Below are 15,667 nucleotides of genomic sequence, written 5' to 3' on the forward strand. Positions count from 1 at the left end.
TTTGGAAATCGCGAAAATTTTCGCCAAAAATACAAAGGGGTTAACCTTCCTTTTTTTCTGACCAAAAAATTTTTCGTCTTAGAATTGATTCGTATGACTCTTTCCCGACCAATTGGACCCCAAGGAACTCAGAAAACGCAGCAATAGGAGCATGGGATCAACGGGAGAGAAGATACGAGGAAAAAAGCACCTGCCGAAAAATGTCGAAAATTCAGGTTTTCGTTTTTTGGCTGTAACTTTCGATGCGTTGATCGCAGCGTATTGGGACTGCGCCCAATCGATTTCTCTCGCGAAATTACGTCGGAATACGGCCTGAAAGAATTGATTCCAGCACTTTTGAAAATCGCGAAAATTTTCGCCAAAAATACAAAGGGGTTAACCTTCCTTTTTTTTTGACCAAAAAATTTTTCGTCTCAGAATTGATTCGTATGACTCTTTCCCGACCCATTGAACCCCAAGGAACTCAGAAAACGCAGCAAAAGGAGCGTGGGATCAACGGGAGAGAAGATACGAGGCAAAAAGCACCTGCTGAAAAATGTCAAAAATTCAGGTTTGCGTTTTTTGGCTGTAACTTTCGATGCGTTGATCGCAGCGTATTGGGACTGCGCCCAATCGATTTCTCTCGCAAAATTACGTCGGAATAGTGCCACAATTAATTTATTCCAGCACTTTTGAAAATCGCGAAAATTTTCGCCAAAAATACAAAGGGGTTAACCATCCTTTTTTTTTGACCAAAAAATTTTTCGTCTCAGAATTGATTCGTATGACTCTTTCCCGACCAATTGAACCCCAAGGAACTCAGAAAACGCAGCAAAAGGAGCGTGGGATCAACGGGAGAGAAGATACGAGGCAAAAAGCACCTGCTGATAAATGTCAAAAATTCAGGTTTGCGTTTTTTGGCTGTAACTTTCGATGCGTTGATCGCAGCGTATTCGGACTGCGCCCAATCGATTTCTCTCGCAAAATTACGTCGGAATAGTGCCACAATTAATTTATCCCAGCACTTTTGAAAATCGCAAAAATTTTCGCCAAAAATACAAAGGGGTTAACCTTCTTTCTTTTTGACCAAAAAATTTTTCGTCTCAGAATTGATTCGTATGACTCTTTCCCGACCAATTGAACCCCAAGAAACTCAGAAAACGCAGCAAAAGGAGCGTGGGATCAACGGAAGAGAAGATACGAGGCAAAAAGCACCTGCTGAAAAATGTCAAAAATTCAGGTTTGCGTTTTTTGGCTGTAACTTTCGATGCGTTGATCGCAGCGTATTGGGACTGCGCCCAATCGATTTCTCTCGCAAAATTACGTCGGAATAGTGCCACAATTAATTTATTCCAGCACTTTTGTATATCGCGAAAATTTTCGCCAAAAATACAAAGGGGTTAACCTTCCTTTTTTTTTGACCAAAAAATTTTTCGTCTCAGAATTGATTCGTATGACTCTTTCCCGACCAATTGGACCCCAAGGAACTCAGAAAACGCAGCAATAGGAGCGCGGGATCAACGGGAGAGAAGATACGAGGAAAAAAGCACCTGCTGAAAAATGTCGACAATTCAGGTTTTCGTTTTTTGGCTGTAACTTTCGATGCGTTAATCGCAGCGTATTGGGACTGCGCCCAATCGATTTCTCTCGCAAAATTACGTCGGAATAGTGCCACAATTAATTTATTCCAGCACTTTTGAAAATCGCGAAAATTTTCGCCAAAAATACAAAGGGGTTAACCTTCCTTTTTTTTTGACCAAAAAATTTTTCGTCTCAGAATTGATTCGTATGACTCTTTCCCGACCAATTGAACCCCAAGGAACTCAGAAAACGCAGCAAAAGGAGCGTGGGATCAACGGGAGAGAAGATACGAGGCAAAAAGCACCTGCTGAAAAATGTCGACAATTCAGGTTTTCGTTTTTTGGCTGTAACTTTCGATGCGTTAATCGCAGCGTATTGGGACTGCGCCCAATCGATTTCTCTCGCAAAATTACGTCGGAATAGTGCCACAATTAATTTATTCCAGCACTTTCGAAAATCGCGAAAATTTTCGCCAAAAATACGAAGGGGTTAACCTTCCTTTTTTTTTGACCAAAAAATTTTTCGTCTCAGAATTGATTCGTATGACTCTTTCCCGACCAATTGGACCCCAAGGAACTCAGAAAACGCAGCAATAGGAGCGTGGGATTAACGGGTGAGAAGATACGAGGCAAAAAGCACCTGCTGAAGAATGTCAAAAATTCGGGTTTGCGTTTTTTGGCTGTAACTTTCGATGCGTTGATCGCAGCGTATTGGGACTGCGCCCAATCGATTTCTCTCGCAAAATTACGTCGGAATAGTGCCACAATTAATTTATTCCAGCACTTTTGTATATCGCGAAAATTTTCGCCAAAAATACAAAGGGGTTAACCTTCCTTTTTTTTTGACCAAAAAATTTTTCGTCTCAGAATTGATTCGTATGACTCTTTCCCGACCAATTGGACCCCAAGGAACTCAGAAAACGCAGCAATAGGAGCGCGGGATCAACGGGAGAGAAGATACGAGGAAAAAAGCACCTGCTGAAAAATGTCGACAATTCAGGTTTTCGTTTTTTGGCTGTAACTTTCGATGCGTTAATCGCAGCGTATTGGGACTGCGCCCAATCGATTTCTCTCGCAAAATTACGTCGGAATAGTGCCACAATTAATTGATTCCAGCACTTTTGAAAATCGCGAAAATTTTCGCCAAAAATACAAAGGGGTTAACCTTCCTTTTTTTTTGACCAAAAAATTTTTCGTCTCAGAATTGATTCGTATGACTCTTTCCCGACCAATTGAACCCCAAGGAACTCAGAAAACGCAGCAAAAGGAGCGTGGGATCAACGGGAGAGAAGATACGAGGCAAAAAGCACCTGCTGAAAATGTCGACAATTCAGGTTTTCGTTTTTTGGCTGTAACTTTCGATGCGTTAATCGCAGCGTATTGGGACTGCGCCCAATCGATTTCTCTCGCAAAATTACGTCGGAATAGTGCCACAATTAATTTATCCCAGCACTTTTGAAAATCGCGAAAATTTTCGCCAAAAATACAAAGGGGTTAACCTTCTTTTTTTTTGACCAAAAAATTTTTCGTCTCAGAATTGATTCGTATGACTCTTTCCCGACCAATTGAACCCCAAGAAACTCAGAAAACGCAGCAAAAGGAGCGTGGGATCAACGGAAGAGAAGATACGAGGCAAAAAGCACCTGCTGAGAAATGTCAAAAATTCAGGTTTGCGTTTTTTGGCTGTAACTTTCGATGCGTTGATCGCAGCGTATCGGGACTGCGCCCAATCGATTTCTCTCGCAAAATTACGTCGGAATAGTGCCACAATTAATTTATTCCAGCACTTTTGAAAATCGCGAAAATTTTCGCCAAAAATACAAAGGGGTTAACCTTCCTTTTTTTTTGACCAAAAAATTTTTCGTCTCAGCATTAATTCGTATGACTCTTTCCCGACCAATTGAACCCCAAGGAACTCAGAAAACGCAGCAATAGGAGCGTGGGATCAACGGGAGAGAAGATACGAGGCAAAAAGCACCTGCTGAAGAATGTCGAAAATTCAGGTTTTCGTTTTTTGGCTGTAACTTTCGATGCGTTGATCGCAGCGTATTGGGACTGCGCCCAATCGATTTCTCTCGCAAAATTACGTCGGAATACGGCCTGAAAGAATTGATTCCAGCACTTTTGAAAATCGCGAAAATTTTCGCCAAAAATACAAAGGGGTTAACCTTCCTTTTTTTTTGACCAAAAAATTTTTCGTCTCAGAATTGATTCGTATGACTCTTTCCCGACCCATTGAACCCCAAGGAACTCAGAAAACGCAGCAAAAGGAGCGTGGGATCAACGGGAGAGAAGATACGAGGCAAAAAGCACCTGCTGAAAAATGTCAAAAATTCAGGTTTGCGTTTTTTGGCTGTAACTTTCGATGCGTTGATCGCAGCGTATTGGGACTGCGCCCAATCGATTTCTCTCGCAAAATTACGTCGGAATACGGCCTGAAAGAATTGATTCCAGCACTTTTGAAAATCGCGAAAATTTTCGCCAAAAATACAAAGGGGTTAACCTTCCTTTTTTTTTGACCAAAAAATTTTTCGTCTTAGAATTGATTCGTATGACTCTTTCCCGACCAATTGGACCCCAAGGAACTCAGAAAACGCAGCAATAAGAGCATGGGATCAACGGGAGAGAAGATACGAGGAAAAAAGCACCTGCTGAAAAATGTCGAAAATTCAGGTTTTCGTTTTTTGGCTGTAACTTTCGATGCGTTGATCGCAGCGTATTGGGACTGCGCCCAATCGATTTCTCTCGCAAAATTACGTCGGAATAGTGCCACAATTAATTTATTCCAGCACTTTTGAAAATCGCGAAAATTTTCGCCAAAAATACAAAGGGGTTAACCATCCTTTATTTTTGACCAAAAAATTTTTCGTCTCAGAATTGATTCGTATGACTCTTTCCCGACCAATTGAACCCCAAGGAACTCAGAAAACGCAGCAAAAGGAGCGTGGGATCAACGGGAGAGAAGATGCGAGGCAAAAAGCACCTGCTGAAAAATGTCAAAAATTCAGGTTTGCGTTTTTTGGCTGTAACTTTCGATGCGTTGATCGCAGCGTATTCGGACTGCGCCCAATCGATTTCTCTCGCAAAATTACGTCGGAATAGTGCCACAATTAATTTATCCCAGCACTTTTGAAAATCGCGAAAATTTTCGCCAAAAATACAAAGGGGTTAACCTTCTTTCTTTTTGACCAAAAAATTTTTCGTCTCAGAATTGATTCGTATGACTCTTTCCCGACCAATTGAACCCCAAGAAACTCAGAAAACGCAGCAAAAGGAGCGTGGGATCAACGGAAGAGAAGATACGAGGCAAAAAGCACCTGCTGAAAAATGTCAAAAATTCAGGTTTGCGTTTTTTGGCTGTAACTTTCGATGCGTTGATCGCAGCGTATTGGGACTGCGCCCAATCGATTTCTCTCGCAAAATTACGTCGGAATAGTGCCACAATTAATTTATTCCAGCACTTTTGAAAATCGCGAAAATTTTCGCCAAAAATACAAAGGGGTTAACCTTCCTTTTTTTTTGACCAAAAAATTTTTCGTCTCAGCATTAATTCGTATGACTCTTTCCCGACCAATTGAACCCCAAGGAACTCAGAAAACGCAGCAATAGGAGCGTGGGATCAACGGGAGAGAAGATACGAGGCAAAAAGCACCTGCTGAAGAATGTCAAAAATTCGGGTTTGCGTTTTTTGGCTGTAACTTTCGATGCGTTGATCGCAGCGTATTGGGACTGCGCCCAATCGATTTCTCTCGCAAAATTACGTCGGAATAGTGCCACAATTAATTTATTCCAGCACTTTTGTATATCGCGAAAATTTTCGCCAAAAATACAAAGGGGTTAACCTTCCTTTTTTTTTGACCAAAAAATTTTTCGTCTCAGAATTAATTCGTATGACTCTTTCCCGACCAATTGGACCCCAAGGAACTCAGAAAACGCAGCAATAGGAGCGCGGGATCAACGGGAGAGAAGATACGAGGAAAAAAGCACCTGCTGAAAAATGTCGACAATTCAGGTTTTCGTTTTTTGGCTGTAACTTTCGATGCGTTAATCGCAGCGTATTGGGACTGCGCCCAATCGATTTCTCTCGCAAAATTACGTCGGAATAGTGCCACAATTAATTTATTCCAGCACTTTTGAAAATCGCGAAAATTTTCGCCAAAAATACAAAGGGGTTAACCTTCCTTTTTTTTTGACCAAAAAATTTTTCGTCTCAGAATTGATTCGTATGACTCTTTCCCGACCAATTGGACCCCAAGGAACTCAGAAAACGCAGCAATAGGAGCGTGGGATCAACGGGTGAGAAGATACGAGGAAAAAAGCACCTGCTGAAAAATGTCGACAATTCAGGTTTTCGGTTTTTGGCTGTGACTTTCGATGCGTTAATCGCAGCGTATTGGGACTGCGCCCAATCGATTTCTCTCGCAAAATTACGTCGGAATAGTGCCACAATTAATTTATCCCAGCACTTTTGAAAATCGCGAAAATTTTCGCCAAAAATACAAAGGGGTTAACCTTCTTTTTTTTTGACAAAAAAATTTTTCGTCTCAGAATTGATTCGTATGACTCTTTCCCGACCAATTGAACCCCAAGAAACTCAGACAACGCAGCAAAAGGAGCGTGGGATCAACGGAAGAGAAGATACGAGGCAAAAAGCACCTGCTGAGAAATGTCAAAAATTCAGGTTTGCGTTTTTTGGCTGTAACTTTCGATGCGTTGATCGCAGCGTATCGGGACTGCGCCCAATCGATTTCTCTCGCAAAATTACGTCGGAATAGTGCCACAATTAATTTATTCCAGCACTTTTGAAAATCGCGAAAATTTTCGCCAAAAATACAAAGGGGTTAACCTTCCTTTTTTTTTGACCAAAAAATTTTTCGTCTCAGCATTAATTCGTATGACTCTTTCCCGACCAATTGAACCCCAAGGAACTCAGAAAACGCAGCAATAGGAGCGTGGGATCAACGGGAGAGAAGATACGAGGCAAAAAGCACCTGCTGAAGAATGTCGAAAATTCAGGTTTTCGTTTTTTGGCTGTAACTTTCGATGCGTTGATCGCAGCGTATTGGGACTGCGCCCAATCGATTTCTCTCGCAAAATTACGTCGGAATACGGCCTGAAAGAATTGATTCCAGCACTTTTGAAAATCGCGAAAATTTTCGCCAAAAATACAAAGGGGTTAACCTTCCTTTTTTTTTGACCAAAAAATTTTTCGTCTCAGAATTGATTCGTATGACTCTTTCCCGACCCATTGAACCCCAAGGAACTCAGAAAACGCAGCAAAAGGAGCGTGGGATCAACGGGAGAGAAGATACGAGGCAAAAAGCACCTGCTGAAAAATGTCAAAAATTCAGGTTTGCGTTTTTTGGCTGTAACTTTCGATGCGTTGATCGCAGCGTATTGGGACTGCGCCCAATCGATTTCTCTCGCAAAATTACGTCGGAATACGGCCTGAAAGAATTGATTCCAGCACTTTTGAAAATCGCGAAAATTTTCGCCAAAAATACAAAGGGGTTAACCTTCCTTTTTTTTTGACCAAAAAATTTTTCGTCTTAGAATTGATTCGTATGACTCTTTCCCGACCAATTGGACCCCAAGGAACTCAGAAAACGCAGCAATAAGAGCATGGGATCAACGGGAGAGAAGATACGAGGAAAAAAGCACCTGCTGAAAAATGTCGAAAATTCAGGTTTTCGTTTTCTGGCTGTAACTTTCGATGCGTTGATCGCAGCGTATTGGGACTGCGCCCAATCGATTTCTCTCGCAAAATTACGTCGGAATAGTGCCACAATTAATTTATTCCAGCACTTTTGAAAATCGCGAAAATTTTCGCCAAAAATACAAAGGGGTTAACCATCCTTTATTTTTGACCAAAAAATTTTTCGTCTCAGAATTGATTCGTATGACTCTTTCCCGACCAATTGAACCCCAAGGAACTCAGAAAACGCAGCAAAAGGAGCGTGGGATCAACGGGAGAGAAGATGCGAGGCAAAAAGCACCTGCTGAAAAATGTCAAAAATTCAGGTTTGCGTTTTTTGGCTGTAACTTTCGATGCGTTGATCGCAGCGTATTCGGACTGCGCCCAATCGATTTCTCTCGCAAAATTACGTCGGAATAGTGCCACAATTAATTTATCCCAGCACTTTTGAAAATCGCGAAAATTTTCGCCAAAAATACAAAGGGGTTAACCTTCTTTCTTTTTGACCAAAAAATTTTTCGTCTCAGAATTGATTCGTATGACTCTTTCCCGACCAATTGAACCCCAAGAAACTCAGAAAACGCAGCAAAAGGAGCGTGGGATCAACGGAAGAGAAGATACGAGGCAAAAAGCACCTGCTGAAAAATGTCAAAAATTCAGGTTTGCGTTTTTTGGCTGTAACTTTCGATGCGTTGATCGCAGCGTATTGGGACTGCGCCCAATCGATTTCTCTCGCAAAATTACGTCGGAATAGTGCCACAATTAATTTATTCCAGCACTTTTGAAAATCGCGAAAATTTTCGCCAAAAATACAAAGGGGTTAACCTTCCTTTTTTTTTGACCAAAAAATTTTTCGTCTCAGCATTAATTCGTATGACTCTTTCCCGACCAATTGAACCCCAAGGAACTCAGAAAACGCAGCAATAGGAGCGTGGGATCAACGGGAGAGAAGATACGAGGCAAAAAGCACCTGCTGAAGAATGTCAAAAATTCGGGTTTGCGTTTTTTGGCTGTAACTTTCGATGCGTTGATCGCAGCGTATTGGGACTGCGCCCAATCGATTTCTCTCGCAAAATTACGTCGGAATAGTGCCACAATTAATTTATTCCAGCACTTTTGTATATCGCGAAAATTTTCGCCAAAAATACAAAGGGGTTAACCTTCCTTTTTTTTTGACCAAAAAATTTTTCGTCTCAGAATTAATTCGTATGACTCTTTCCCGACCAATTGGACCCCAAGGAACTCAGAAAACGCAGCAATAGGAGCGCGGGATCAACGGGAGAGAAGATACGAGGAAAAAAGCACCTGCTGAAAAATGTCGACAATTCAGGTTTTCGTTTTTTGGCTGTAACTTTCGATGCGTTAATCGCAGCGTATTGGGACTGCGCCCAATCGATTTCTCTCGCAAAATTACGTCGGAATAGTGCCACAATTAATTTATTCCAGCACTTTTGAAAATCGCGAAAATTTTCGCCAAAAATACAAAGGGGTTAACCTTCCTTTTTTTTTGACCAAAAAATTTTTCGTCTCAGAATTGATTCGTATGACTCTTTCCCGACCAATTGGACCCCAAGGAACTCAGAAAACGCAGCAATAGGAGCGTGGGATCAACGGGTGAGAAGATACGAGGAAAAAAGCACCTGCTGAAAAATGTCGACAATTCAGGTTTTCGGTTTTTGGCTGTGACTTTCGATGCGTTAATCGCAGCGTATTGGGACTGCGCCCAATCGATTTCTCTCGCAAAATTACGTCGGAATAGTGCCACAATTAATTTATCCCAGCACTTTCGAAAATCGCGAAAATTTTCGCCAAAAATACAAAGGGGTTAACCTTCTTTTTTTTTGACCAAAAAATTTTTCGTCTCAGAATTGATTCGTATGACTCTTTCCCGACCAATTGGACCCCAAGGAACTCAGAAAACGCAACAATAGGAGCGTGGGATCAACGGGAGAGAAGATACGAGGAAAGAAGCACCTGCTGAAAAATGTCGACAATTCAGGTTTTCGTTTTTTGGCTGTAACTTTCGATGCGTTAATCGCAGCGTATCGGGACTGCGCCCAATCGATTTCTCTCGCAAAATTACGTCGGAATAGTGCCACAATTAATTTATCCCAGCACTTTTGAAAATCGCGAAAATTTTCGCCAAAAATACAAAGGGGTTAACCTTCCTTTTTTTTTGACCAAAAAATTTTTCGTCTCAGAATTGATTCGTATGATTCTTTCCCGACCAATTAAACCCCAAGGAACTCAGAAAACGCAGCAAAAGGAGCGTGGGATCAACGGAAGAGAAGATACGAGGCAAAAAGCACCTGCTGAAAAATGTCAAAAATTCAGGTTTGCGTTTTTTGGCTGTAACTTCCGATGCGTTGATCGCAGCGTATTGGGACTGCGCCCAATCGATTTCTCTCGCAAAATTACGTCGGAATACGGCCTGAAAGAATTGATTCCAGCACTTTTGAAAATCGCGAAAATTTTCGCCAAAAATACAAAGGGGTTAACCTTCCTTTTTTTTTGACCAAAAAATTTTTCGTCTTAGAATTGATTCGTATGACTCTTTCCCGACCAATTGGACCCCAAGGAACTCAGAAAACGCAGCAATAGGAGCGTGGGATCAACGGGAGAGAAGATACGAGGAAAAAAGCACCTGCTAAAAAATGTCGAAAATTCAGGTTTTCGTTTTTTGGCTGTTACTTTCGATGCGTTGATCGCAGCGTATTGGGACTGCGCCCAATCGATTTCTCTTGCAAAATTACGTCGGAATAGTGCCACAATTAATTTATTCCAGCACTTTTGAAAATCGCGAAAATTTTCGCCAAAAATACAAAGGGGTTAACCTTCCTTTTTTTTTGACCAAAAAATTTTTCGTCTCAGAATTGATTCGTATGACTCTTTCCCGACCAATTGAACCCCAAGGAACTCAGAAAACGCAGCAAAAGGAGCGTGGGATCAACGGGAGAGAAGATACGAGGCAAAAAGCACCTGCTGAAAAATGTCAAAAATTCGGGTTTTCGTTTTTTGGCTGTAACTTTCGATGCGTGGATCGCAGCGAATTGGGACTGCGCCCAATCGATTTCTCTTGCAAAATAACGTCGGAATAGTGCCACAATTAATTTATTCCAGCACTTTCGAAAATCGCGAAAATTTTCGCCAAAAATACAAAGGGGTTAACCTTCTTTTTTTTTGACCAAAAAATTTTTCGTCTCAGAATTGATTCGTATGACTCTTTCCCGACCAATTGGACCCCAAGGAACTCAGAAAACGCAGCAATAGGAGCGTGGGATCAACGGGAGAGAAGATACGAGGAAAGAAGCACCTGCTGAAAAATGTCGAAAATTCAGGTTTTCGTTTTTTGGCTGTTACTTTCGATGCGTTGATCGCAGCGTATTGGGACTGCGCCCAATCGATTTCTCTTGCAAAATTACGTCGGAATAGTGCCACAATTAATTTATTCCAGCACTTTTGAAAATCGCGAAAATTTTCGCCAAAAATACAAAGGGGTTAACCTTCCTTTTTTTTTGACCAAAAAATTTTTCGTCTCAGAATTGATTCGTATGACTCTTTCCCGACCAATTGGACCCCAAGGAACTCAGATAACGCAGCAAAAGGAGCGTGGGATCAACAGGAGAGAAGATACGAGGCAAAAAGCACCTGCTGAAAAATGTCAAAAATTCAGGTTTGCGTTTTTTGGCTGTAACTTTCGATGCGTTAATCGCAGCGTATTGGGACTGCGCCCAATCGATTTCTCTCGCAAAATTACGTCGGAATAGTGCCACAATTAATTTATCCCAGCACTTTTGAAAATCGCGAAAATTTTCGCCAAAAATACAAAGGGGTTAACCTACCTTTTTTTTTGACCAAAAAATTTTTCGTCTCAGAATTGATTCGTATGACTCTTTCCCGACCAATTGAACCCCAAGGAACTCAGAAAACGCAGCAAAAGGAGCGTGGGATCAACGGGAGAGAAGATACGAGGCAAAAAGCACCTGCTGAAAAATGTCAAAAATTCAGGTTTGCGTTTTTTGTCTGTAACTTTCGATGCGTTGATCGCAGCGTATTGGGACTGCGCCCAATCGATTTGTCCCGCAAACCTACGTCGGAATAGTGCCACAATTAGTTTATTCCAGCACTTTTGAAAATCGCGAAAATTTTCGCCAAAAATGCAAAGGGTTTAACCTTCCTTTTTTTTTGACCAAAAAATTTTTCGTCTCAGAATTGATTCGTATGACTCTTTCCCGGCCAATTGGACCCCAAGGAACTCAGAATACGCAGCAATAGGAGCGTGGGATCAACGGGAGAGAAGATACGAGGAAAAAAGCACCTGCTGAAAAATGTCGAAAATTCAGGTTTTCGTTTTTTGGCTGTAACTTTCGATGCGTTGATCGCAGCGTATTGGGACTGCGCCCAATCGATTTCTCTCGCGAAATTACGTCGGAATAGTGCTACAATTAATTTATTCCAGCACTTTTGAATATCGCGAAAATTTTCGCCAAAAATACAAAGGGGTTAACCTTCCTTTTTTTTTGACCAAAAAATTTTTCGTCTCAGAATTGATTCGTATGACTCTTTCCCGACCAATTGGACCCCAAGGAACTTAGAAAACGCAGCAATAGGAGCGTGGGATCAACGGGAGAGAAGATACGAGGAAAAAAGCACCTGCTGAAAAATGTCGACAATTCAGGTTTTCGTTTTTTGGCTGTAACTTTCGATGCGTTAATCGCAGCGTATTGGGACTGCGCCCAATCGATTTCTCTCGCAAAATTACGTCGGAATAGTGCCACAATTAATTTATCCCAGCACTTTTGAAAATCGCGAAAATTTTCGCCATAAATACAAAGGGGTTAACCTTCTTTTTTTTTGACCAAAAAATTTTTCGTCTCAGAATTGATTCGTATGACTCTTTCCCGACCAATTGAACCCCAATGAACTCAGAAAACGCAGCAATAGGAGCGTGGGATCAACGGGAGAGAAGATACGAGGCAAAAAGCACCTGCTGAAAAATGTCAAAAATTCGGGTTTTCGTTTTTTGGCTGTAACTTTCGATGCGTGGATCGCAGCGAATTGGGACTGCGCCCAATCCATTTCTCTCGCAAAATTACGTCGGAATAGTGCCACAATTAATTTATCCCAGCACTTTTGAAAATCGCGAAAATTTTCGCCAAAAATACAAAGGGGTTAACCTACCTTTTTTTTTGACCAAAAAATTTTTCGTCTCAGAATTGATTCGTATGACTCTTTCCCGACCAATTGGACCCCAAGGAACTCAGAAAACGCAGCAATAGGAGCGTGGGATCAACGGGAGAGAAGATACGAGGAAAAAAGCACCTGCTGAAAAATGTCGACAATTCAGGTTTTCGTTTTTTGGCTGTAACTTTCGATGCGTTAATCGCAGCGTATTGGGACTGCGCCCAATCGATTTCTCTCGCAAAATTACGTCGGGATACGGCCTGAAAGAATTGATTCCAGCACTTTTGAAAATCGCGAAAATTTTCGCCAAAAATACAAAGGGGTTAACCTTCCTTTTCCTTTGATCAAAAAATTTTTCGTCTCAGAATTGATTCGTATGACTCTTTCCCGACCAATTGGACCCCAAGGAACTCAGAAAACGCAGCAATAGGAGCGTGGGATCAACGGGAGAGAAGATACGAGGCAAAAAGCACCTGCTGAAAAATGTCAAAAATTCGGGTTTTCGTTTTTTGGCTGTAACTTTCGATGCGTGGATCGCAGCGAATTGGGACTGCGCCCAATCGATTTCTCTCGCAAAATTACGTCGGAATAGTGCCACAATTAATTTATTCCAGCACTTTCGAAAATCGCGAAAATTTTCGCCAAAAATACAAAGGGGTTAACCTACCTTTTTTTTTGACCAAAAAATTTTTCGTCTCAGAATTGATTCGTATGACTCTTTCCCGACCAATTGGACCCCAAGGAACTCAGAAAACGCAGCAATAGGAGCGTGGGATCAACGGGAGAGAAGATACGAGGAAAAAAGCACCTGCTGAAAAATGTCGACAATTCAGGTTTTCGTTTTTTGGCTGTAACTTTCGATGCGTTAATCGCAGCGTATTGGGACTGCGCCCAATCGATTTCTCTCGCAAAATTACGTCGGGATACGGCCTGAAAGAATTGATTCCAGCACTTTTGAAAATCGCGAAAATTTTTGCCAAAAATACAAAGGGGTTAACCTTCCTTTTCCTTTGATCAAAAAATTTTTCGTCTCAGAATTGATTCGTATGACTCTTTCCCGACCAATTGGACCCCAAGGAACTCAGAAAACGCAGCAATAGGAGCGTGGGATCAACGGGAGAGAAGATACGAGGCAAAAAGCACCTGCTGAAAAATGTCAAAAATTCGGGTTTTCGTTTTTTGGCTGTAACTTTCGATGCGTGGATCGCAGCGAATTGGGACTGCGCCCAATCGATTTCTCTCGCAAAATTACGTCGGAATAGTGCCACAATTAATTTATTCCAGCACTTTCGAAAATCGCGAAAATTTTCGCCAAAAATACAAAGGGGTTAACCTTCCTTTTTTTTTGACCAAAAAATTTTTCGTCTCAGAATTGATTCGTATGACTCTTTCCCGACCAATTGAACCCCAAGGAACTCAGAAAACGCAGCAAAAGGAGCGTGGGATCAACGGGAGAGAAGATACGAGGCAAAAAGCACCTGCTGAAAAATGTCAAAAATTCAGGTTTGCGTTTTTTGTCTGTAACTTTCGATGCGTTGATCGCAGCGTATTGGGACTGCGCCCAATCGATTTGTCTCGCAAAATTACGTCGGAATAGTGCCACAATTAATTTATTCCAGCACTTTTGAAAATCGCGAAAATTTTTGCCAAAAATACAAAGGGGTTAACCTTCCTTTTTTTTTGACCAAAAAATTTTTCGTCTCAGAATTGATTCGTATGACTCTTTCCCGGCCAATTGGACCCCAAGGAACTCAGAAAACGCAGCAATAGGAGCGTGGGATCAACGGGAGAGAAGATACGAGGAAAAAAGCACCTGCTGAAAAATGTCGAAAATTCAGGTTTTCGTTTTTTGGCTGTAACTTTCGATGCGTTGATCGCAGCGTATTGGGACTGCGCCCAATCGATTTCTCTCGCAAAATTACGTCGGAATAGTGCTACAATTAATTTATTCCAGCACTTTTGAATATCGCGAAAATTTTCGCCAAAAATACAAAGGGGTTAACCTTCCTTTTTTTTTGACCAAAAAATTTTTTGTCTCAGAATTGATTCGTATGACTCTTTCCCGACCAATTGAACCCCAAGGAACTCAGAAAACGCAGCAAAAGGAGCGTGGGATCAACGGGAGAGAAGATACGAGGAAAAAAGCACCTGCTGAAAAATGTCAAAAATTCAGGTTTGCGTTTTTGGGCTGTAACTTTCGATGCGTTGATCGCAGCGTATTGGGACTGCGCCCAATCGATTTCTCTCGCAAAATTACGTCGGAATAGTGCCACAATTAATTTATTCCAGCACTTTTGAAAATCGCGAAAATTTTCGCCAAAAATACAAAGGGGTTAACCTTCCTTTTTTTTTGAACAAAAAATTTTTCGTCTTAGAATTGATTGGTATGACTCTTTTCCGACCAATTGGACCCCAAGGAACTCAGAAAACGCAGCAATAGGAGCGTGGGATCAACGGGAGAGAAGATACGAGGAAAAAAGCACCTGCTGAAAAATGTCGAAAATTCAGGTTTTCGTTTTTTGGCTGTAACTTTCGATGCGTGGATCGCAGCGAATTGGGACTGCGCCCAATCGATTTCTCTCGCAAAATTACGTCGGAATAGTGCCACAATTAATTTATTCCAGCACTTTTGAAAATCGCGAAAATTTTCGCCAAAAATACAAAGGAGTTAACCTTCCTTTTTTTTTAACCAAAATGTTTTTCGTCTCAGAATTGATTCGTATGACTCTTTTCCGACCAATTGAACCCCAAGGAACTCAGAAAACGCAGCGATAGGAGCGTGGGATCAACGGGAGAGAAGATACGAGGAAAAAAGCACCTGCTGAAAAATGTCGAAATTTCAGGTTTGCGTTTTTTGGCTGTAACTTCCGGTGCGTTGATTGCAGCGTATTGGAACTGCGCCCAATCGATTTCTCCCGCAAAATTACGTCGGAATAGTGCCACAATTAATTTATTCCAGCACTTTTGAAAATCGCGAAAATTTTCGCCAAAAATACAAAGGGGTTAACCTTCCTTTTTTTTTGACCAAAAAATTTTTCGTCTCAGAATTGATTCGTATGACTCTTTTCCGACCAATTGACCCTCAAGGAACTCAGAAAACGCAGCAAAAGGAGCGTGGGATCGACAGGAGAGAAGATACGAGGCAAAAAGCACCTGCTGAAAAATGTCGAAAATTCAGGTTTTCGTTTTTTGGCTGTAACTTTCGATGCGTTGATCGCAGCGTATTGGG

The sequence above is a fragment of the Neodiprion lecontei genome, chromosome 3 (genome assembly GCF_021901455.1).
Source record: "Neodiprion lecontei isolate iyNeoLeco1 chromosome 3, iyNeoLeco1.1, whole genome shotgun sequence".
Taxonomy (NCBI): Eukaryota; Metazoa; Arthropoda; class Insecta; order Hymenoptera; family Diprionidae; genus Neodiprion; species Neodiprion lecontei.